The sequence below is a fragment of the Macrobrachium rosenbergii genome, chromosome 53 (genome assembly GCF_040412425.1).
Source record: "Macrobrachium rosenbergii isolate ZJJX-2024 chromosome 53, ASM4041242v1, whole genome shotgun sequence".
In the NCBI taxonomy this organism is placed as follows: Eukaryota; Metazoa; Arthropoda; class Malacostraca; order Decapoda; family Palaemonidae; genus Macrobrachium; species Macrobrachium rosenbergii.
In genome coordinates this window covers 52,221,693-52,245,901 of record NC_089793.1, presented here as the reverse complement: position 1 = coordinate 52,245,901, position 24,209 = coordinate 52,221,693, and the positions used below count along the sequence as shown (strand labels likewise).

Here is a 24,209-nt window from a genome sequence, read left to right as displayed (position 1 = left end):
TTTTCCTAACATACAAAACTAAATTTCTTTACATGCGGATTTTAGCTCGTGACCCGAGCCGGAACAGCCATTCAAACTTACTGACAAGGTAGTCAACTACCAACAGATGGGAGAAGCCCCATCCACCTTTTCTGCACTCCACTTTGCCTTCTGGCCTAGGTCCCAGTGTGAGGGGTGGCTGAGGTGGGCCATAAACACAGAGACCAGTGGTTTGTATGTCGGGAAAAATACAAATTACTTTTAAAAGTTTGCTATTCATTCCTCCACAAATACAAACCTTCATTCTTTGCATAGGAGACTTACCCACTGGTGGGAGGAGTCTGGGCAAATCTCTGAACCGACTTGTAGGTTCATCCAGCCTGGGGCGAGTTACCTTCCTGGTCCGTTAGGAGCAGAGAAAGGAACTCCATACCTCTAGCTTAATGCACATATGGGATGTAGGGGATGATAGACTTCTGGACCATTAAGTATAGTAAAGGGTTTGTACTCCATTACCTAATCAGGCTGCAAGAACCCAACAGAAGTGTCGGAGACAATAAAACAGGTAAAATACAATCAACGAGCTTGCTTAATCATCTGTCCTCCTCACCCCTTGCCAAGAGAGGTGGGGATACTTGCATCCCTTCCCTGGCAATGAAAAGACTGTTGCTCAGCCAGATAGCTAACCTGAACCCACATCCATCCAGCCTGGACATGGAATGGCACTCTGAACCTCTGTTACCGAAGAGGGAGGAAGTACAGGAGAGGGAGGCGAACAGTCACTCCTATCCTGCCAACTGGATACCTAGACGAGGTGCTACCTACACCCAAGGGAGCTGGGCTTGCTAACTGACCCGTTGAGCAGCCACCAATGGTCCATGGAAAGCGTATCCAAGGCTAGTGGGCAACATTCCGCAGGTAAAACAATGTGCAGGCGATTGTACCCAATCACCTCCGCACATAATACCCAAAAGCTGACAGGTTCCTACCGAGTGCAAATTACTCTATAGGGTGATGCCCCTACTAACATGAGCTCTCGTCTGGATTGCAATTCTTCCCCACCCTGGAGGAGAAGATGCCCATGGATTAACTTCCAGAGCCAGGAGGAAGTTTACTTGAAAGACGCCTTCCTTGGCTCAAAAAACGAAAGACTGCCGACATCCAAACCTTGGCTACCTTCAATATAGTACTGCAGTAACCAAACTCAGTAGTACAGTATCTCACAAAAGTCCCTACTGAAGTTCTTCAAAGAGACAAGGAGACAGGTTCATGACCGACTATTCTTTATCTTAGTTACAAAATTTGGGGAAAATAACAAATGCCAATACACGAGAGCCCAGATGACTCGCCAATACCTTGCTGATGTCAGGGCTAACCCAGACAGTCTTTGAATTCAGACCTAAGTCTGATAACCCCCTGAAAAGACTCACGCAGACTCAAACTCCCACGTGCTAAAAAGGCAAGACGGCGATAAAGACATACCAGGAGAGAATCTTTTCCCCATGCTTAAATAGAAGTAAGCGTGAGAAGAATGCGCCCCAGAGCTACCACTTGTGCCAAGCTGCAGTCAGGCACAAGCTCAAAACCTCGAATCTCAGCAACTTCTTTGCGATACAGGTGATTGGGGACCAACGTCCATTACTTGTATCCAACTCTACAGCTGGCGCTGAAGGATCTACTCCTCACCTCTAAAGACAGACTCACCGATTTCAGTAATGCCCAGAAGTGTCTCCTACCACTCACTGGATGCATTTGACCATGAGGGCATCCTTTGGGAAACTAGCTGGCACCCCCATGTACAGTTGTCCTGACGTAGTCTCAGTCAACTGAAGACAACTTCGTGAGACTGTGTTGTGGTAGGTTAAATTTGGGTTTGTGTGAATGGATTGTTCCGTTTTGTTGTTGTGATGTTTTTTATTATGTTTATATTTTGTGTTTTTGTTATGAATGTCTGATGTAAGTTTTAATGTTTTTTTTACTTGCAGTTTGCTTGAGAGTGGTGGGGTAGAGTAGACTCCCCTTCACCTAAGTGCCCACAGTGCTTGGATTGAGAGAACCTGGTTGAGAGACAGTGAAGGAAACAAGGCCTTTATTTCCCTCCTGAATGCTTGCCATGCTTTGCAGCAGCAAGTATTATTTACAAATTAGTTGTGTGAACCAGAGGCTGACTGATTCAAGTTTGCAGTAGAAAGTGATAATGCAGGACACTCACTATAAACTGATTGTTGTAGATTTGTTCCAATGGAAGTGGAAAAACATTGGGAGAGGAATCACAGTGTGAATCAGGTCACAGTGAAGTTGTGTACGGAATACTACTTAAAGAAGAATATGTTTGGTTCTCAAATGATCTTTGTTGGACTATACCAAGTAGATTTTGAAGACTGATCTTTCAAGCATTGGATGTGTTTCCATTTTGAGGATTAAGAAATAAAATTAGATTAGGTTCTTAAAATTATTGGGCAAAACAAACTATAATAAGCTAAGTTAAGGAACTAAGGATGGGTTTTGGTGATCTATAGTATTAAGTTAGGCTAAGTTTAAGTATAGGAAGATTGTTTTGGTAAATATTAAGAGTAAGTAGGAAGTAAGTGTAATGTTAAGGAAATAAATTAGGTTAAGGAAAATCAGAGTTTAATTTAATAACCTTCAAAACTGTTCCCATCATACTGCCCCAATTGTGTAATATAAAAAGCCCCAACAATGTAGTGAGAGGAGGAGAGCGAGGTCTCTAAGAACCCGCTTCTAAGAGGAACTAAAGAACAGTGACAACCTCAAGCAAGGTGCGCTTGAAACAACAACTTGTGTGCACCCTCCCTGAGTTTGCTAACGCAAGCACCCTTAGAAAAAGATTCTTTTCTGCCGTAAACCAGAATTCAAAAGCAGGTTGTCCTATAGTGAACACTGCAACAAATTAGCCAGGAAAAATCAGCCTCTGAAAACATCCAGCGTACCCCTCACGAAAGAGTATCGCCATTGTGCACTATTTTAGGTCTTGAGGAAGGTGACTGAAAGACCTTCCTCTCAGAGAGGAAAGCTGACGTGTTTCTGAAACTGATTAAAATGAGTGTATTCGAAAAACACTCACCCCTTTTAGTCCCTGAAAAGAAGAGAGAAGTCATTCTCCACTGACTTCTAGTGCCAGCAACCCCACCCCCTCGAAATGGGACCACCTTGATGTGGTGAGGTGCTCTTGAAACCCAGGAATTTGTTTCCGGGTTTGAGTGCAAGAGTCCCATTATATATATTGGTTTGGATTAATTTTTGTGGAATTTTCCAATTCTGATAAAATTTATATAGGACCTATCATAGCTGGGATAAACTAAATAGTGGGAAAGATATCAACTGCTGGGGATTGGGTTTACTCAAAGGCTAAATTCTTTAGGGCTGGACCATGGATTCCAGGGGTCTGATTCTTGAAACTATTCTTTTCTGGTTTGCCCAAGATATGATTAGGTTTGGGACAATTGTATTCTTGAAATACTCTAATCATTTGGCTTACACTTGGGCCACTCAATCATGCTGTGCCCCCTGGGGTAGGGCAGGGGCGGACATTTGGGAGTCGGTTCTCTCTTGTGCCATTGGTGGAAGAACAAACTCCGTGAAAGGCTGATGATATCTTTTTCAAGGTTTTCAGGTTTATTTGTTATTTTTTTCTTATACTTAAATCTTTATGAATAGTAACTGTAAGGATTCAAGTACCCCTGGGCCCTTTGATGACACTGACTCAGCACAATTAACGACCTCTGAAACTGCCTCTGACATCCTTTGTCTAGGAAAAGCCAAAAAAAAGTCCTAAAAAAACAAATACCGTCTTGACCCAACCTTGACTTACTCCGACTCCCTCTTCGGGAGTGGCGAGTGGCAGTTGGTCAAGGTTTCTAACCTATGAAACTGACCAGAAAATATCAGCACTCAAGTTGGAAAATTATTTATTGAGGAGATACTCTACAACTGGAATGTCATTTAGACAATTAAAAGAAAAGACATGGCTTGTAGAAGCCACGACAAAAAGTCAGTCTGGAAATTATTTAACAATAAAAAAATATAGATAAGATAAATATAACAATTTTTGAAAGTAAATTGTATTTTTCCTAACTAGACAAACCTGAGGTCCTTTACATTAAGAATTACTTTCAGCGTAGGCTGGAAACGGCCGTTATACTCTTGAGCAAGGTGGTTAGGCAGTAACTACCGCCAGGTAGGCGGGAATACCCGCCTGCCCGGATGTAAACGTTTCAGGTTCAAACTGAGGGGTGGCATGAGGTTTGTATAGTTAGAAAAAATACAGTTTACTTTCAAAAATTGTGATTTGTTCCGACACAATATACAAACCGTCGGTCCTTTAAATTAGGAAGATTCACTGGTTGGAGGGAGGAACCTGAGCGAGTCTCCTGAACTGACGAGTTCTGCACACCTGGGCTACTGCCCCTGGTTGAAAGAGCGAGGAGGAGTACCGTGCCTCTGACATATTGATCGGAGTGTAGGAACTGCAAGATCAAATATCAGATACTGGACCTTTTCTCATGAGTGAGGAAACGTAACTCCTACGAAATAGGCTGGGAGTATCTAGAGTCGGAGGCAGTAAGGAAAAGCTGAGATAGGGTTCCCTTATTGCCAGTCTCTCCTTCCTCCCCTTGCTAGAGGAAGGAGCGGAATTGCTTCTACGATTCTATAAGAAAAATAGAACGGGTGCTCGATGTGTAGTCTTACCGCATCAGCGCCAGACCCAGCAACTATTGGTTCGAGTCCTGTTCTCATCCCGAAGGAGGAGAAGTAGGAGGATGGAGAAGGAGGAGGAAGAGAGGCCAGTCACTCTCGGTATCTTTCTCACTTCCAGAACCAACAACACCCGAGGTGAGATGCTACTCGTCCTCTTGAAGGAGCCGGGTATGACAACATGACTTGTTGAGCAGCCACCACAGGGCCAAGGAAAAAGGTTCCAAGGGCCTGTGGGCAAGACCACATGAAGACAAGAGTGTGGTCTAAGAGATCACGTCTTGCTTCCAGACCGACAGAAACTTCCGGAATGCGAGGGATGGACCAAGCCATCGACTTCGTGAGCTCTCAGGTGAAAGGTACCGGTATCGTCGTCGTCAGCTGCCAAGTGCCTCCTTGATCGCTTCACGAAGTCAGGAGGAAGATGTGTCCTTAGACACTTCTTCCTTGGGAGAGACAGTACTAGCGAAAACGCTGACAACATCCAGGTTAGGAATGTCGAACCTTTCGGAAAGTACCACAGCTCCCAGTAGGACAAAGTAACGAATGATCTGGATCAACGATACAAAGTCCAAGGAGGAAGGGAACAAGAAGGACTCGATCCCAACAGTCGATGCCAATGGATTCGGAGTCCACCTACGACATCCCAGAAGGAGTCGAGGTATGATCCCCATCCCTGTTCTTCCATCTTCTACGCCAAGGCCAGGGTAAGATGAGAGATGGACCTAAGAGGGCATATCTCTATCCGACGACTCTCGTGAGGGCGTGCAGTGAAGAGCACGGACAGGAACCCTAACGAGAGTCGCATGCCACCCAGGAAACAGTTCCTGGGACAGCATGACTGAAGAAGCTTCTTGTCCGTAGCTAACTCTCGACTGAGGAGACGAAGGCTACTTCAGATAGAAGACTAGGTTGCAAGGGCCTAACGTTCTTCACAAATGAAAGGGAGAGAAGCAACCCTCGGCGGAGAAGACGAGGAAGTCCAGACTTGACAAGTGACTCTGACCTGAGAAGAAGTTCCGACAACAACACCACCAGTGAAGACAGATCCAGTCCCTGGGACAGTGTTGCAGAGGACTTCAAGGGATATCCAGCTATATCCGTTGCCGCTTGGCGAGAAAGCCTGTGCTTGCAAGGAAAGCTGGAAAGTCTCCCAGTCCTGAACACACAGGGATGTACTGCCTCAAGAACCGCTTCTTGTGTAGCTGCACAGGAGGTTGGGTCAAGCGGAATTCTTCTCGATGCCTCGGCAATCAGGTCGGATGAAGGCGAAGTCTTCAAGTATTTGTCTGTAACTCGGGGTGAGCAATGTTTGTGAACCCCTAGCGAAACGGACAAATACAGAGGGAAAAAACGTCGATATAGAGTTTTCACCAAAAAGACAGCATGCCTTAACAGAGCGGTACCTGGTCTGGTATGAAGGAGCGAGAAAAAACTACCGACTTGTGTGCAGGGAGGCAACAGAAGGACGGTAGGGATTTCTCAGTCCAGCAGTCTCTGCATGAATCTTCGTGAAGGAGTGAGCAGCATGTTCCGTCCCGATCACTCAAACCTGAGGCCAGGCTTGCCTACCAATACATCCCCACCAGGAATGCATCTGGTTAATTGAGCTGTCGAGTGTGCAATAGAACAACACTCGAGTACCTTCAAATGTCGAGATGAAACGGGGAAAAACGATTGCCTCCTGTTTGTCGACAAATGCCACTACTGTGGTTTTGTTGTTCAACGAAACCAGTGAGTGCCGCAAAACCCATCCTGATTTCTCGGACGGCCAAAAGGCTGCCCTGAGCCCAGGACGGTGATGAGAAGGTACTAATCGTCTCGGTCACACAAATTCAAGACAAGGTCTTACCAGTGTGCGCCTATTCCTCAATCTGTGAATCCGTAAGTAGACACAAGATGTGAGGGGAATTTGCAAGCATATTCGAAGGTTCCTTCAGTCGAGCATTAGCCTAACTCTTTCCTCATACATCGAAGAGGAAAGAACGGGGAAAAGGAAGCAGACTTCCATTTTCCACCACGGGGAAGCTTCTGCAAGATGACAGGGTACCGAGCCAATTAGCTCTAGCCGGCTGGCATTTCCCGAATTGGGAGCACAGGAGAGGTGGTGGGATGAAAGTTCGATGGAAAGAATTGCCGAGACCTAAGGGAAATAGATACAGTACTTCTCCTGAAGGGATCCATTCCCAGGTCTCGGCAATGTCGCTGCCAGTTCCAGAGACTCGATAAGTATCATTTCGTCCAGGCATCAGCAGTTGCAATCTTCTTCTGAAGCCTAGGACTTCTTAGCTAAGGAGTTGAGGGGGGCTGGCTTGAACTCAAGGTCAAGTTGAGATGACTAAGACCCAAAGTTCTTGGCCATTGTCCAAAGGACAAGTCAGTGCCCTGGTGGGAACCTTGATTACCGGGCTATCTGGTAAATCTATGAAAGAGAAAGGCAGAACCAAGTAAGGGTTCGTTCCCAAGGGTCGAGCAACTCGGGACTTACGAAACCAGAGATCCGAATTGGGACAAAGTCCTTCTTCTTAGCACCAGAATTGCCCAAAAAACTGCAGTCGGCAAGACCCTCCGAGGCAAGAAGAATTCATATTGTGTCGAGGCAGGGGTGGAAGCTTGGTGTCTCGACCTGAATTAACTCCTTCGAAGAAAAGAATTCATCAGGTCGAGAACGCTCTCGGAAGCCAGGACCGCGGCAGTCCACAACACTCTCGGTCCCTCGGGAACTGCAAGGGTTGCGAGTGATGAAGGTTATTCGTTGGGGAGCCATGGTTCTGTCCCGGGGATCCTCGCGCCAATTCGTCGGCTCGAAGTTCTCAGAAAACACGGGGCGATCGTAACTTGAAGAGGAAGACCCTCGCTGTTTCCGATGCGTGAAACTCCTGTACCTCTCCCCTGGAGAGAGGCCTTGACAGATCCCATGAAACCCTCCTCGGCTACCTGGTTATAATACGAGAGAATCGGGGGACCGATACCCAAAGCACGCTAGGCAGCCGAACTCCGAAAGAAAATTTCGTTGGAGCTCTCTCTGTCCGTCTCGCGCCTCTCGGAACAACCGAGAGGAGAAGAGAACAGGTGAGGAGAAAAGAGTATCCCTACCTGTCCTGCCAGTAAGATAAGCAGGAGAGGCGGACCGTGAGCGATAACCAACCAAGGAGATTACTGCTACATTTGGGAAAGGAGAGCACTTGTGCCGTGGCAAAGCGCTTCTGGGAAGAGCAAAAGTTCACTCGAACATAGCCGAGGGGCGCCAATCGAAAAACCGAGTAGGGCCGAGCAGAGCCGAGCCGATCACGCGAACGCGATCCAGCTGGTTGGTATGGCGGACTGGGAGGCAGGCAGGGCGAGCCGAGGCCGAGCCGAGCCAGTCTGGCAGGCTGAGTCGAGCCGAGCCAGTCTCGTAAAGTGCGACCGGGGCCGAGCCGAGCCAATTGCGCAAACATAATCGTAACTGGGCAGGATGGACTCGTCTGCTGTGAACAATTGCTAGTTTCCTGAACTCTAAACTCCTTCAAGGCCGAGGCCCCTCGAGAAGGTTCAAAGGGGAATTCTGTGTCTGCTATCTTGCATGCTTGAACCCTAAAGTTCAAGACACAAGAATGAAGCCAGCCCGAGCAACCGAAGCAGCTGGCGGGCAGTATCGAGACACCTCGTCTTGGCACCCAGACACCCGGGCGTCTCAGCACCCAGACACCGGCGTCTCGGCACCCAGACACCCGGGCGTCTTGGCACCCAGACACCCGGGCGTCTCTCAGCACCCAGACACCTGACACCTGGGTGTCCGGCAACCAGACACCTGGGTGTCTCGGCACTTTCTCGCCCTGTGCCTCTTGTAAGGAGAGAGCTGGATTCATAGAATTCGAGCTACCCACGAGACTTCCAAAAATCGGGAGCAGCTGCTTTGTTTCCTAATAGATCGAAAGAGCCAAGCACAAAACCAGTCTTAGAAGCAGGCTTCCAAGACTGGCAACGAGGGTGTGGCCTCGAGAGGCCGCGCTCTCGTGGCCCCCGAAACGCACGATCCCACAGGAGAATGCGAATCGGTTCCCGCCCAAGGGCGGGAATAGCCAACGAGAGAAACTTGTCTCCCAGAAGAGAATCAGTCCCTTAAACCTGTCTCCCAAAGTGAATCTCTTCCCTGCCTCTTCTGATGTTCGAACTGACAGGATCGAGACACCAGGCTGGGAACCCGACCGAGCACTGGCAAACACTCGGGGAGCGCTTGCGGTGTTGGCAGGAAGAGGAGCCGAGACACCTGGGTGCCTCGGCCCTTTCTCTTGCACTGCTCCCGAACTGGGCCCAGGAAAATCTCTCCAGACCAGATCGGGATGCTGATATTCCATAGAATCTCGAGCACTTTAGCGGCTCGCGAATGAGCGCCTGAAGCAGCCCCATCTTAGAGGCGGACCCTCTAAGACTCAGGAACGGATCGCAAACTGAGGTCTGCATATGCCAAGCTTCAAACACAAAACCCAGGGCTATGCCAATCGGTTTCCTAACCCGAAGGTCGGGCAACACTCAGCATAAGTAGGAAGAAATTAGTGAAGCCCCTTAAACACGGAGGGCGGAAGCCCAAGAAAGGAACTAACTCTTACGTCCCGACGAATGTACGGGAGTGAAGATATTGCGTCCCAAACTACATCTCCGAAAGTACAGGGGCGCCTTCAGTATTTACATAAAGGGCTTCTGGAAGAGAAGCATCACCACTTGGTTACGCTACTCGAGTTACGCCCTTGGCCGTCAAACCCAAGCCACAGGCAGGGCACAACGGCTTATACAAGGTTATCACAAACCATGGGTTTGTGATAATAAATATCAAACACACGTATACATAAACAAAAAAGATCCCACCGGGATAATAAGAGCTTAATGACAGTCAGGCGGCGAGAGAGACCAAAAACACTTCAGCAACGCATGACGGCCGAAAGCAAACACGACATTTTTATGATAAAATGATGTTTCATTATACTTACCAAAACACTGTAAAAGCTTTTATCTCTTTAAAATCGACACGTCCGCGATTTAAATTTTCAAACTTTGTTTGGAACGCTGATACAATTGGCGGGAGACCCAACCCCACCGGATGCCGGTGGGGGTAGCGTGGCAGGAGACATACCCATAGACCCAGGTCAGTTTCATTCTCGGTATACACAATTAGTGAAAACCTGAGATAACGTCTCCCCCTGCGGGGAGGAGGAGGCCTTTACGTTACAGTGTTTTGGTAAGTATAATGAAACATCATTTTATCATAAAAATGTCATTTTCATTATAATGACTTACCAAAACACTGTAAAGCTGATTCCACATTTAAGGTGGAAGGGCAGGGGATGAGGTACCCGTTATTGAAAGGTTACACACACCAACAAAAAAAGAAAAAAGGAACAAACTCTAACCATGGGTATCTTAAGGATCCATACCAACAAAAGGGCAGGAGTCACCTTACCTGGTAGATGGGCTTTTGCAGGGAGGTACTGCTGCTGGTTGAAGCTCCATTACCTGCAGAGGCCTTGGGCGTAAGCACTGCTAGCCGCTCTGCTCCATAACAACCCAAGCAGTCAGGGAAGTACACCGCTGACTGAGACAAGGGGTGACTTCCTCTTGCTCTTGCCCTGAGCAATTGGAAAGCAACCAGACTGAAAAAACAGGTCTCACCGCCTAACCTAAAAACAGTTAAATACATCCCCCTTCCTTATACCCTCAGCAGCTCAACTAGGATGGAGGGTACTCCAGGTGAACTGAGCACCCCCGGCTTCCCATTAACTCAGCAACCATAAAACCACAGGGGGAAGGAAAGATAAGGAACCTAACCCCCTAGTGTGTTCCCCCTAAAACCAAGCCTGCTACCGATACGGGACCTAACGCAAACAGGTCCTGATACGCAACTTCGACCTCCCTAAGGTAGTGAGATGCAAACACCGACTTCGACCTCCAGAAGGTGCTCTGTGTGATCTGCGAAAGTGACTTATTATGACGGAAAGCCACTGAAGTTGCTATTGAGCGCACTTCGTGAATGTGAGACTTGACTAGGCGTGTCGTCCTCTTCTTGATGTGCCTGTGCGCCTCTAAGATGAGTTCCTTGACGAAGAAAGCCAGGGCATTCTTGGATAACGGTCTGGTTGGATCTTTCACTGAACACCACAGGTTAGAGGAACGCCCTCTGATGCTGGCCGTTCTGGCTAAGTAAGTTTTGATAGCTCTAACGGGCACAAAGAAGCCTCAATTCTTGAGGGCCAGCCACTTCGGAGAGGTTCTGAATGGTAAAGGACCGAGGCCACGGGTTGGAAGGAGACTCGTTCTTGGCCAGAAAATTCAAGGTGAACGAGCAAACAGCATTACCTTGTGAAAAACCCACTTCCTTGTCAATGGCTTGTATTTCACTAACCCTCTTTGCTGTTGCTAAAGTAACCAGAAAAAGGGATTTCTTAGTGAGGTCTCTAAGAGAAAGATCTTCTAAAGGTTCAGTACCTTGGAGACATCAACCACCTCAAAACTACATCTAAATTCCAGGCAAGGGCAGGTTTTGGGGTCTTAGCTGTGTCTAAGGACTTGAGGAGGTCTGACAAGTCTCGGTTATTTGATAGGTCTAACCCCCTATGGTAGAAGACGGAGGACAGCATAGCTCTGTAGCCCTTGATGGTTGATGGCATCAATTTTCTTGAATCCCTCAAGTAAATGAAAAAATCGGCAAGATGAGTTATAGACGTTGAAGAAGAGGAGATACTATTTTTTCTACACCAGTTCCTGAAGACTGTCCACTTGGATTGGTATAATTTGCTCGAGGAGTCCCTTCTGCACCTCGCAATAGCCTCTGCAGCCTTGCTTGAACAACCTCGCGCTCTTCTGATGGAATTTCACTTTGTTTATCAGTTGCCTGATGAGCCCGAAAGGAGGGAAGGCATAGGCAAACAGGTTCGTCCAGTCTAGGAGCATGGCGTCCACCAAATGAGTCAGTGGGTCTGGAACTGGTGAGCAGAACACTGGGAGACGATGGTTCTTGGAGGTAGCGAAGAGATCTATTATGGGAGTGCCCCACAGATTCCACAGATCTAGGCACACTTGCGGGTGCAGGGTCCACTCCGTAGGGAGAGTCTGGCTCCGACGGCTTAGTTGGTCCGCCAGGACGTTCAGCTTTCCCTGCACAAACCGAGGGAACAGGGCCACCCTGTTGCTGTCCGCCCACAGAAGAAGGTCCCTCGCCGCTTTGAACAGGGCGAAGGAATGGGTACCTCCCTGTTTCCGGATGTAGGCTAGAGCCGTCGAGTTGTCGGCGTGAACAGCGACTGCTTGGCCTGAGACGTGGGTCGAAAAGTCCTGGAGAGCGAGGTGAATGGCCAACAGTTCCTTGACATTGATGTGGAGCTTCTTCTGTTCATCCGACCAAACTCCTGACGTCCTGAGGTTGGCTAGATGTGCTCCCCACCCAACATTGGACGCGTCTGAGAACATCTGCAGGGATGGTTGTCTTGGGAGGAGATCTAGACCCTCCGAAAGCCTTTCCGGCAATTTCCACCAGAGAAGATGCCCCTTGACGTCGGGGGGAATGTTGAAGACCGCGGAGTCCGTTTGGGTCCTTCTGTCCCAAGAGCCCCTGAGGAAAAACTGTAAGGGTCTCATGTGCAGACGGCCTAACCTTACAAATTGCTCCGCTGACGACAGAGTTCCCAGGAGACCCATCCACTGACGGGCGGAGCAACTGTCCAGGAGGAGAAACTTCTCCACCGTCTGAAGGCAGGAGGAGACCCTCTTGGGAGACAGAAAAGCCCGAAAAGCTAGACTGTCCAGAGTCATCCCCAAAAAAAGAATCCTCTGTGAAGGAACTAAGCTCGACTTTTCCGTGTTTATCAGAATCCCTAAGTCCCGAGCTAACCTTAGGGTTCTGTGAAGGTCCTCCATGCAGCGTTCCCTTGATGATGAACGGAGTAGCCAGTCGTCTAGGTACAAGGAGATCCGAACTCCCCCAGGTGGAGCCAATAACCTATCGGGCGAGAATCCTGGTGAACACTTCTGCGGGCTGTCGACAGGCCGAAGCAGAGGGCCCGGAACTGGTAAACTCTGTCCTTGAAAACAAAGCGAAGATACCTCCTGGAGTCCTGATGTACTGGAATGTGGAAGTAGGCATCTTCCTTGTCGAGGGTCACCATCCAATCCCCCCGAGTTAGTGCCTGAAGAACTGAGCGGTTCGTTTCCATGGAGAACTTGGTTTTCACTAAGTACAGATTGAGAGCACTTACGTCGAGAACTGGCCTCCAACCCCCTGATGACTTGGGGACTACAAACAGGCGGTTGTAGAAACCTGGGGTTGACACGTCCTGCACTACTTTGATGACCGCTTTCCCTAAGAGAGACCTAAGAGAGTATGCTGTCAAGGAAATGGGAGAACTGGAGAGAGGAGGAGGTTGGGCGAACGGAAGGCGGTAGCCTAGCTGGAGCACTTGCACCACCCACTGATCTGCACCTCTGTCTCTCCATTCCTCCCAAAAGAGGCTGAGTCTGGCCCCCACCGGCGCATGGAGGACAGGGATCCTACTTACTGGGATGACGACCTTGTGGCTTCGAGGAGAACTTGTGACCCCTGGAGTTGGAGCGGGACCTTGAGTAAGGTTTGGACCTGGAGTTACGAAACGGATGCCTGTTAAGAGGAGATACCATCTTGGTCAAAGGAGCGGGAGCAGGCCTCGGTCTGGTGGAAGACATAGACAGGATGTGCAATGATGCCCTCTTATCCATGGCTGACAGGACGTCTTTCACTACTGCTTCTGGGAAGAGGCCCTCCTTGTCAAAGGGTGCGAACATCAACGCCGTTCTCTGCGAAGAAGTCACAGCCTTAGACAAGAACGAGCACCAAGTTTCCCTCTTCTTCAGAGTGGCCATGGCGAAGAGGGAGGAAATTTCGCCTGCCGCATCATGGATAGCAATACCGGTGCAGGAAAGGAACCCCGTGATTTTCTCCAAGACGTCTTCTGCGACATTAGCCTGCTCCACCTGTTTAAAAATAGCTCCCATTGACCAATCGATAAAGCTGACAATCTCTAGGAGCTTGAAGAGGTTCCTGGAAAAATGTTCTACATCTAGGGCAGAAAAGAAGGTCTTGGCTGCCTCGAATGAAATGCGTCTTGAGGGGTCCACAAGAGAGCCGAAGTCCCCTCGTGCTGAAATTGCGGATCCCAGTGAAGGAGAAGCTCCTGTGCTGTAATAATTTTGCCTCCTTTTCGACAGCTTTGAAGGAGGGTGCACGCAAACGACGACTTACCCGAGGACCTCTTAGCTTCCAACCACGCCTCTACCTCTTTAATGCTCTCTTGGAGGCGGTGGAGAGTACCAACTTGGGAAGTGAAGTGGCAGGACCTTGTTTTCCTAGACGCAACGTAGAAGTCGGAGAAGAGGGGGCTGTCGGCTGAAAATGTTGCGGGTACAATTGCAGCAGAAAGCTGAGTAGAGAAGCGTAATGTGAAGAAGGCCCCGATTCACCTGGGCCTTCCTCTTCACCAGAAAGAATCGGTTCCGTGCCCAGACCGTCCAGGAGTTGAGGAGGAACGAGTTCTTTATCCTCAGGAATACCAAGGACTTTGCGGACTACCTTTTCTAGCTTCTCTTCCAACAGAATAGACTGCTGGGAGGGCGAGGATGTAGCCAAAGGAGCAGACACTTCGTGTGTAGGAGGAGGAGTAAGAGGCCCGGGCACTTGCGGCGGAACTTCCTGGAGAGGGCTAGGCCTCTTGACTGCACTAGGTGACCTGGGAGGAAGCGTCTGAAATGTATTTTCTTGATCGGATCCCCACGCTGAGCAACCAGGTATAGGGCTGGCTGTCCTTTTCTTGAAGAGTTTAGTAACCCTAGGGCAGGAATTATCCGAAGATTGCCTCTTTAAGGGCCGAGAGGTCTGATCCCACTTGCGATGACGAGGAGGGGGGGGGGATCCGAAGAGCTGGAATATGAAGAGACTGAAGATGAACTGCTGCTACTCTCACCTGAAGAGCTTAACCTTAGGTAGTGCCGCTTCGACTGCGACCGCCTTGATGAAGCTTCTGGGGACACCATCCTGCGATGTCGGCGATGGCGAGAAGATCGACGCGTCGATGGATCACTTTCACGTCTCCCTGAAGCTTTCCGACGCTACGAAGGCGAGTCAAGCTTACTACTTCCGCCACCAGGACTAAGGCTTTCCTGTGCCTTAGAGGACGAGCCTGCTCGTGGGCAATAATTTCTGACCTTTTCACCAGCGCCGGACTGTCTTCTAGCCTCAGAAGGCGAGCGGGACAGTTGCCTTTGCTCAAAAGATTCAGAAAAACGAGCAGACTCGCCTGAAACGCGATCGCGAACAACCACATTGTTATCACCAACACCAACACTGACGTCATCACCGACGCTAACGCCCGGACTACGGTGCGAACGCACTAAACTTAAGACCGACTCCATGAAACCGTTCATTTGCGCTTCCATTTGATTTCTGAAAAGAACGAATTCTGATTTATCAGCCTCGAGGCTGGGCTTGGCTTTAGGGAAAACATACTGGGAAGCTGGTGAAGAAGAGGGGGGAATATGAGAGGGGGAAAGAGCAGCAGTAGAGGAGGGGGTAGGAGAGGAGGAAGGAACAGCCGGTAGAGGAGGTGACGCCGATGCCACCACGCTTAAAGGCTTTCCTATCCCTATCCCTAACCAGCTTTATCTGATGGGAACTGCATGTTTTGCCAAAACTCCTGACTCCATTCCATACATTCACTGCATGTGTTCTCCTGGGAACACTCTTGACCCCTACATGCTGTACACAAAGAATGGCGACCGTATTTAAGTTTAGCTAGTTTGGCGGAGCACAAATTACCTGCGCAAACTCTGGATCCCGAAAGCTTGAATCCGACACAGCTACGAATTCCCAGAGCTAGGCTAGCTAGATTAATGAACAGGCAATTGAGTACTTCCCCAAGGAGAGACGCCACAACTAAGCGCAAGCAGACAAAGGAACCCAAACAGTTTGAGGCAGACGGACGCGCGAGATGCGTTCCCAATACGCCCGAGAATGAAACTGTACCTGGGTCTGTGGGTATGTCTCCTGCCACGCTACCCCCACCGGATGGGTCTCCCGCCAATTGTATCAGCGTTCCAAACAAAGTTTGAACATTTATATCTCGGACGTGTCGATTTTAAAGAGATAAAAGCTTTTACGGTGTTTTGGTAAGTCATTACAATGAAATGGAATGTTTGCATCCGGGCAGGTTTGGTATCCCCGCCTACACTCCATCGGCTCCTTCATGGCGAAAAGGGCAGGGCATGGGAGGTGACCGGCGCTGCCACATCAAGTACTCCCACTCACGTTGTATGGTATGTGAAGGCAGCGTAAGTTATACAACACAGATGTAATTGGCTGCCAATAAATTTTTGCCCAATGTTAAAGGCCCTCGTAATTTTCTAGCATTTGACAACAATAAAACAACACGTTCATTCTTAAACGTGACAGAAAAACTTCCAGCGCTGCCAGTTCCTCCCTCACGTGTTAAGCTGACCTCAGGGGCATGAGGATGTCAAACAGCCCGTGCGCTGCCAGTTCCTCCCTCACGTGTTAAGCTCAGGCATCAAACAGCCACTCCACAAGACTCATTAAAGGAGTCTGTCGCCTTACAAGCAACATGGAAGGAAGTCCTCGTTCCCGCATTAGTCTTCATCCACAGGCTCGAGAAATCGTTCGCGGGGTCGTTAAGTCCTTTCCTAAAGAAAAGGCGAACCGTGGACCCATTGCGGATATCAGGAAAACACTGCAACGCGCCTCAGAAGCAACGATGATACCGGAGAGAACAATCGGCAGGATTTGCAACGATACGGGAGAGAGATGCGGCGGCGCAGCAATTTTCCTGGAACGGGAGGAGCATCAACCGAGAACCGTGACAGATTTCGACGACTCTGACGAGAGCGTTTTACGTAGCACCGCTTCAGACTTTTACGTGCGGAAGGAAGTACCGACGCTTGGTTTAATCGAAGGCGCGTTAAAACGCAAGAGATATTTTTCATCGGGTATGGGCATTCATGCCAAGGTATCTTGTACGTCATAACGATAATATCTGATACGAAAACAAAGAAAAAGCAATTAAACATTCCGAGGAAATGGCAAAGCTGGAAGTACGTCTGTAAAGAAGAGAAGATATATGAGTAGAAAAATGTTATGAATGCTCTCGCTGGAGAGAAACGAAGGACCGTATTACGAATGGATGATAAATTAAATAGCTGCCGGTAATCTTATTTGTGTGACCTACGTATATTTATGCTGCGCTCTCTTATCTGTCCACACAAACAATCCTTTTCAAATGTCAACAGCTCTCTCTTCTCTCTCTCTCTCTCTCTCTATACACAGTTGTTGCAGCTCATTTTCACATAATCTCTCTCTCTTTCTCTCTCTCTCATATACACAGTTGTTGCAGCTCATTTTCACATAATCTCTCTCTCTCTCTCTCTCTCTCCCATATACACAGTTGCTGCAGCTCATTCTCTCTCTCTTTCTCTCTCTCTCTCTCATACAGTACAGTTGTTGCAGCTCATTTTCACATAATCTCTCTCTCTCTCTCTCTCTCTCTCTCTCTCTCTCTCTCTCTCATATACACAGTTGTTGCAGCTCATTTTCACATAATCTCTCTCTCTCTCTCTCTCTCTCTCTCTCTCTCTCTCTCATATACACAGTTGTTGCAGCTCATTTTTACTCTCTCTCTCTCTCTCTCTCTCTCACAGTTGTTGCTCTCTTTTCTCTCTCTCTCTCTCTCTCTCTCTCTCTCTCATATACACAATTGTTGCAGCTCATTTTAATCTCTCTCTCTCTCTCACATAATTCTCTCTCTCTCTCTCTCTCTCTCTCTCTCATCTCTCTCTCTCTCTCTCTCATATACACAGTTGTTGCAGCTCATCTCTCTCTCTCTCTCTCTCTCTCTCTCTCTCTCTCTCTCTCTCTCTCTCATATACACAGTTGTTGCAGCTCATTTTCACATAATCTCTCTCTCTCTCTCATATACACAGTTGTTGCAGCTCATTCTCTCTCTCTCTCTCTCTCTCTCTCTCTCTCTCTCTCTCTCTCTCTCTCATATACATAGTTGCTGCAGCTCATTCTCTCTCTCTCTCTCTCTCTCTCTCTCTCTCTCTCTCTCTCTCTCTCTCTCATATATACACAGTTGTTGCAGCTCATTTTCACATAATCTCTCTCTCTCTCTCTCTCTCTCTCTCTCTAATCTATACACAGTTGTTGCAGCTCATTCTCTCTCTCTCTCTCTCTCTCTCTCGAAAACAGAGACCCGGAGGAATGGAAATATTTTCGAAGGAGTGTCGAGGCAACAAGGAACACCCAGACGCATACTGCCCCGAGGAGACACTAACAAACGCCAAGGAGGTTAATGGCCAACCACCTTGCTCACGAGTTTAATGGCCGTTTCCAGCCTGCGCCTGAAAGTAACCCCTAAAATCCCTAATGGAAAGGACCTTAGGTTTGTACATCGCGTCGGAACAACTTTCCTTTGGGGTCTGTTAACGAGCTGCAGGCGCGTCCCTTGACCTGACCTCAAGTGACCTTGATTAAACGCAATGTGACCTTCAAATGATAAATGGAAAGGGTTTTCAGTAGTTACCTGATCATTGAGATAAGCTGGGTTGTGTATAAGGAGTAATAGTAGTAGTATTAGGGGCGAGTTGCCTTTGAAACAGCTCCTCCCTTTTAGTTCATGTTTCTTCTCTCAGTAATACCATAAATATTTTATAAATAAACTCTTTTTTTATTTTCAATTTATTCTTTCGACACATTTTCAAATAGAATTATAATTTAGTCGTCAATTCCTCTTTCTTTTCTTGATGTGGCTGCTGAACAAATCTATATTTCTAAAATGTCACTCTATATAATATGCTGGACAGTAAAGTAAAGCAATGTTCTAAGTTTTCAGTTATTTCTTCACAACACAAACATTTTGTATCTTAGTCTATTCCTGTCTTTTAATTCTAGTCTCGCCCCCTGATTAGCATTTGTTTTTTTTTTTCAGGTTTCTTCTCTCATGCTTCCTTTATATTTTCTATGGATTTTTAAGGTTGTCTTATCATTCATTTCTCTCTGACATGCTTTTTTTTTTTTTTTTGTCCCAGTTATTTATCATTTCTTTTAACTGCTTACCTTTAAGTGATTCAATTTTTACTTAAGTTTATGTTTAATTCTTTCAGATATTCTTTTATTTGCAGAATCCAATGGGTTTTCTTACTGATCTATGGTTATCTCGTATAGGACCCTATTTCCACCACTCTCAAGTGTATGTTCCAGATAGAATATAGTTTATATTATTCTTCATGTCCCCTCGAGTGGCAGGAAGAGGCCACTATTTCGGATCTTTAAGCACAAATTATGTACTTGGTGCTTTCAGGGTTCTGTACACTTGGTGATCTACCTTTTGTAGTTCATCTATGTCTTTCTTGTCGAGTTTCATGACTTCCAATGTAGTTTTCCCTTTTTCACCCTGCTACAGCTTTTGCTGATGACTGCACGAGCCATATTTGCCTTCCTCTGCTTTGCTTTCATTTGCGCCCTTTTTATCTCTCCTCTGAATTTTTTGTCCTTCATGTTGCTGATCGTTGCACCCAGGTATCTTATCTGCTTAGCTGCATATTTTCTAAATCGTCAATACTATACCAATCGTTGAATATTAATATATTGCTTTTATCTTTGTTTATATTTAGGCCACGTTCGCTTGCTTTTCCCATAAGAGCCTGCATTGCTTTTGTTATTTCTTCAAGGGTGTGTCCGCACACAATAATGCCACTATCCTTGGGCCTATGAATTCATTCCTGAAATCTTTCGTTGTACCTTCTAACTTTTCGACTTTCAAGTAAGTTATTAGCAGAAAGAATACGGTTGAGCCATTGTACCCCTGCCGCCTTGTGCCATTTGCTACATTTCGCACTTTTTGTTCTACATGGCTGAGGCTCAGACTTCTTATGTCTTTTGTTTTGTGTAGCCTGTATTTCATCATGACCTCTATGAGCTCTTTTCTGTTAAGTGAGTCAAATGCTTTTCGGAGGTCTATTGATACCACATATAACGCAAAATGATGTCGGAGTTATTGGTGAAATATGGCTACGCGTCTACAATTCCCTTTCCCGTAGGAGAAGAAGAAGAAGCGAATTGTGTGAAATGGGAGAATGTCATGACCACAGGGAAAAGATCCATTACGGTCATATTTCAAATGGAAGTAAGGGGAGGATGTGATATGGCACAAATTAAATTTTGCTATAAAAGTTTATTTTATTTATAATTGTGTAGAGTAAAGGACTCTCGCTGCAGAGAAGTCTATAAATGCTGACTACAGCGCGCTGAGCAACCGGTTCTTGGGGGTGTCAAAAAGTCATCCTGAAAAATATTAAATTAAGGGGGTTTCCTCGATTCAAATCGAGCTCAAAATTGATCATCTTTAGGTTTCCCCTGTTTTCCAGCGCTGTAGGCCCCCGCCCCCGAAGCGGTTGAGTGTGTAGTGTTGTCATATGAGTAGCCATACATTTATTGTTTATACGTTATTCAGGCTATTGGTGTCTATATTTTTTTATAACAGTGCAGCAAGATATTTTATGATGATAATTTTTTCCTATTGATTTTATAGAGAGTTATCAGTGATAATATTGCGTTCTGGGTCCACTGCTATTTAGCATTTACACAACTGAATTATCTAGCATTCTAAATGAGCACAAGGCTAAGTATAAATTGTATGCTGATGACACATTTCTATTTTCCTGTCGAAACGGTAGAAGACGCCATTAGTAAAACTGATGCAATAATGAAAGATATAAAAAAAATGGATGTCAGCGAAGAAATTGAGACTTAATGAAGACAAAACTGAATGTATGCTATTTGGATCCGACAGTGCACAGCGAAAATATGGACACTTCAGAAGAATGACTATCGGTTCTTCAACAATAAATATTGTAGCAGCAGTGAAGAACTGAGGAGTATTTATTGATAATAAATCGTCGATGAAGAACCTTATATTGCATATTACAAAAACCTGTAACTATCATATTAGAAACATTACGTTCATTAGAAAATACCTAAACGGAGATACTCTGAAAGCAGCGATTTGCAACCAAAATACTTTCGAGGCTTTACTGCAACATTATATACTGCCGTCTCCCTAACTACCTACTAAGAAAATTGCAAGGAGTACAAAATAGAGCCGCCAGGTTAATAAAAGGACTACGTTCCCGTGACAGAATAACCCCAGCACTAACTGAGCTACAGTGGCTCCCAGTAAAAGCTACAATCGAATATAAAATACTACTTACAGTCCTTAAAGCACTGAAATATGATGAACCAACATATCTGAGAAACTGCTTAAGCTTCTTTAGACCCGAAATGAATATTGTAATCAAACATGCAAATGAAGCATGTAGGCTATTTGAACCTAGAACAAATTGTAGGTCAGGGAAGAGAGCATTTGTACACTGCGCACCAAGACTATAGCCCATAACAAAATACAGCCTGAAGTGAAGATTACAGAAGAAGAAAGCAAACTTAAAGAGGAACTGAAAGACTCCATTCCGCAGGAGCTACTATGCTAACGAGAAAACACTGAAAGACAATTAAGAAATATAAGAAGCACCCTATTTGGAAAACGTACGTGGGTCCGCCAGAGAGGGGATTATCCCTGTGGAGGGCTGTACATATAGATTATTAGGACTTTGCTCCCTTTGCGGGTTCTAAATTCATTACTAACGAGGATAACACATTAATGTCATTACTGATCGGTACCACAGTTAAGTACTGTGACCTCTGAGCACCCCCTATAGACGTGACCTCAGGTCATAAGTTGCTGCGAGATACGGCGAGAGGTAGGCCCTACGCGCCTCTCTCAAATTCTCGCGAGTACTGCAGGTTGATTTTCAGACCTCAGAGGACCGCTATAATATGTTACCTTGTTCCTGTAAGTTACTTGTGTAACCTTAAAGTATGAACACAATACAAGCTCATCAGATCAAATTACATTCACCATTCTTAAAAACTGAAACACGGAAAAAGGAAATAAAATGGAGGGATATTGAAACGCATTTGTTGAATTTAAAGTTAAGATTAATTTAATAACAAAAGTTTAAACACATCAAAGAGCAATTACATGCGCGGCAAATGAAATGAATTACTCAAAAGGGAATTACAACTCAAGGGACAAGTTATACAATAACCACGAATGCAGAACAGATAATTCTCAAGTTCGATATCAAAAATAAATTCCAAATATATCATTGCGCAATTTAAACGTATTGGTTAATTGATTGGTGGTGTGTGACAATGCAATTTTGGGCGACGTCACGCCCATACGCATATACATAAGGATACATGAATTGTTATAACTAAAACAGTGCTCTACACTTCATGCTAGAATCATAGGAAAAAATCAGGCAAAATAATGCATTCTCGAATTAGATGTGGTTCTTTCACCCTCATTACGATAATCAATAGAGACGTAAATATTTCGACAAAATACACAAGCATGCGAATGAATATATTTGGACTTCACATGACTACACGTGCAAATGCAATTCACAACGAGAAATCAAATCAATAATTTCTTATGAGAGAGACGATCCTCATAACTACGCAGTAAGTGGTAGGTCGCAAGTGAAAACACAAAAACACTGGTATTAATTTGTAATCATTTAGTCTGAAATGTTAATCAATTAGACATTTATGGATCAAACTGTATGAGATTTTGAAATGACAATTGCTGTGTAAGATTATATTCAGACGATTGATGCTTGTTCTAAAGATTGAAAAAGTTCTAACAATTTTTAGAATTATCTCAGAAAATAATTGTTGTGAGAAGAATTTCTCACAATAAGTGTTTTTGGGTAATATTTCTTGATAGTTACCCATAAGACTTTACGGCTTTTAAAGTCCGTTTTCTTTGTCAATAAGTTATATAGAAACGTGTATGTTCGTTTTGCATACTCAAGCATAATAAGGAATAAATATAACTTATATCGTTTACACATTTATTAAATTTTTTGCACTCATGACTTCTCACTTGTCAACACTTTCTCTTCATTGAAAATACCGACTGAAAATATTGCATTCCTTTGATTGGAAGTTTATTCCGAAAATCGTCCACTGGGAGAAAAATTACAATATATAAAATATATATTTTGTAATAGATTAAGTGGTATTTATTATTAGTTTTACCATTTTTTTGTATTATGTTCCAGATTTTTAAGGTAATATTTTTAATATTGCATAGCCTGTCCTTGTGCCTAGTATATAAACTATGTAGATCAGATTGGTGTACATCCACGTATTCATCACCGACACTACTCTGCAAGAAGCGTCCTATCTTTGTCGAGTGCAGCATTCATTGCTGCTCCTTGGAACGAGTGTTCATGGTTATGTTCTGAAAATGGTTTCCTTAGAACTCCCGACTACTCCGCCACACACTTTATGACCCAAGACCTCAGAGTCCCCTCTTCATTTATGTGCAAGGTGATTTGGTCCCCCTCCGCGGATCGTGGCCATGTCATAGGGCAGCATTAGAGCTACATATTAGACCACTGAATGGCTAAACTCCGTAGCGGTTTACTTGAGGTTCTTGGCAGTGTGCAACCCCTTTTGTTCATTTTACTGTACGTCCTTTCGTATTCTCTTTTAAGAAGAGGATTAATTCTGAGATAGAGCGTCGCCTTACAGTAGACCTCTTACCTACAGTATGTGGATGCTACATCTTCAGATAGAGTTGATGCCCTTATACCCCTTCTCATTAAACTCGTTACCTACTACCATAGACCGGGACTATCTAAACCGGTCCTGGTCGTTTCGGCCATAAGTCGCTTTAGGCCGTAACATCCAAAACAATGAAAGACGTTATGTTTGTGGTATTTACAATTATTATTTCATGTTTTACGTACATCCCAAGGGGGCTGGTGCTAAACGCAGTGCCCATTTTGCAAGTAAATGTGCTCAGGGCCGAAACGACCCAGATTTTGAGCTTGACCACAAACGGTGCAATGAGAAGTTCAAGTTCATATATCAGGGAATAGATGCATTCCAAGAACAGTGGGAGCAGGAATACTTGCATTCCCTAAGATTAAAGTAAGAGATGTGGTGTAGTGCATAATGACACCTCGCTGCATGTGGAAATTGGCAAGGGTGCACTCGTCTGATGCCCAGCTCTGATGGACTGGGCAGAGTTGTGAAGTTACAGACCAGCAACTGAGTGACAACCAGGTCAGTTGACAAACTTTATCTGCTGGAGGTCTCTAAGCCAGAAGATGTGTACAGTGAACCCCCGTATTCGTGGGGGATGCGTCCCACAACCCCCCCCCCCCCAGCTAAAATCCGCGAATACTTAAAACCCCTCTAAAAACGCTTAGAACTGCCCATTTTGATAGTTTAAACACAGAAAACCCCGTAAAAATGCATATACCTGAGTTTTTTTAATAGTTTTATCACAAAAAGTGCATTTATTCATGAAGATTATATGAAAATACAGTAATTAGTGAATATTTCTCAGTGAAAAATACCGCGAATGGGCGAA

The 24,209-nt window shown here is 45.7% G+C and overlaps 1 protein-coding gene across 1 annotated transcript in view; it reads right to left on the bottom strand.

The window, feature by feature from the left end:
• LOC136834465 (gastrula zinc finger protein XlCGF57.1-like) overlaps nt 1-18,376 on the bottom strand; it is a 30,190-nt gene extending 11,814 nt beyond the window's left edge. Inside the window, exon 1 of the mRNA XM_067097069.1 lies at nt 18,288-18,376. The gene's annotated coding sequence lies outside the window, so the exon portion shown is untranslated. The remainder of the gene's footprint in view (nt 1-18,287) is intronic.
• Nucleotides 18,377-24,209: the final 5,833 nt, after the last annotated feature.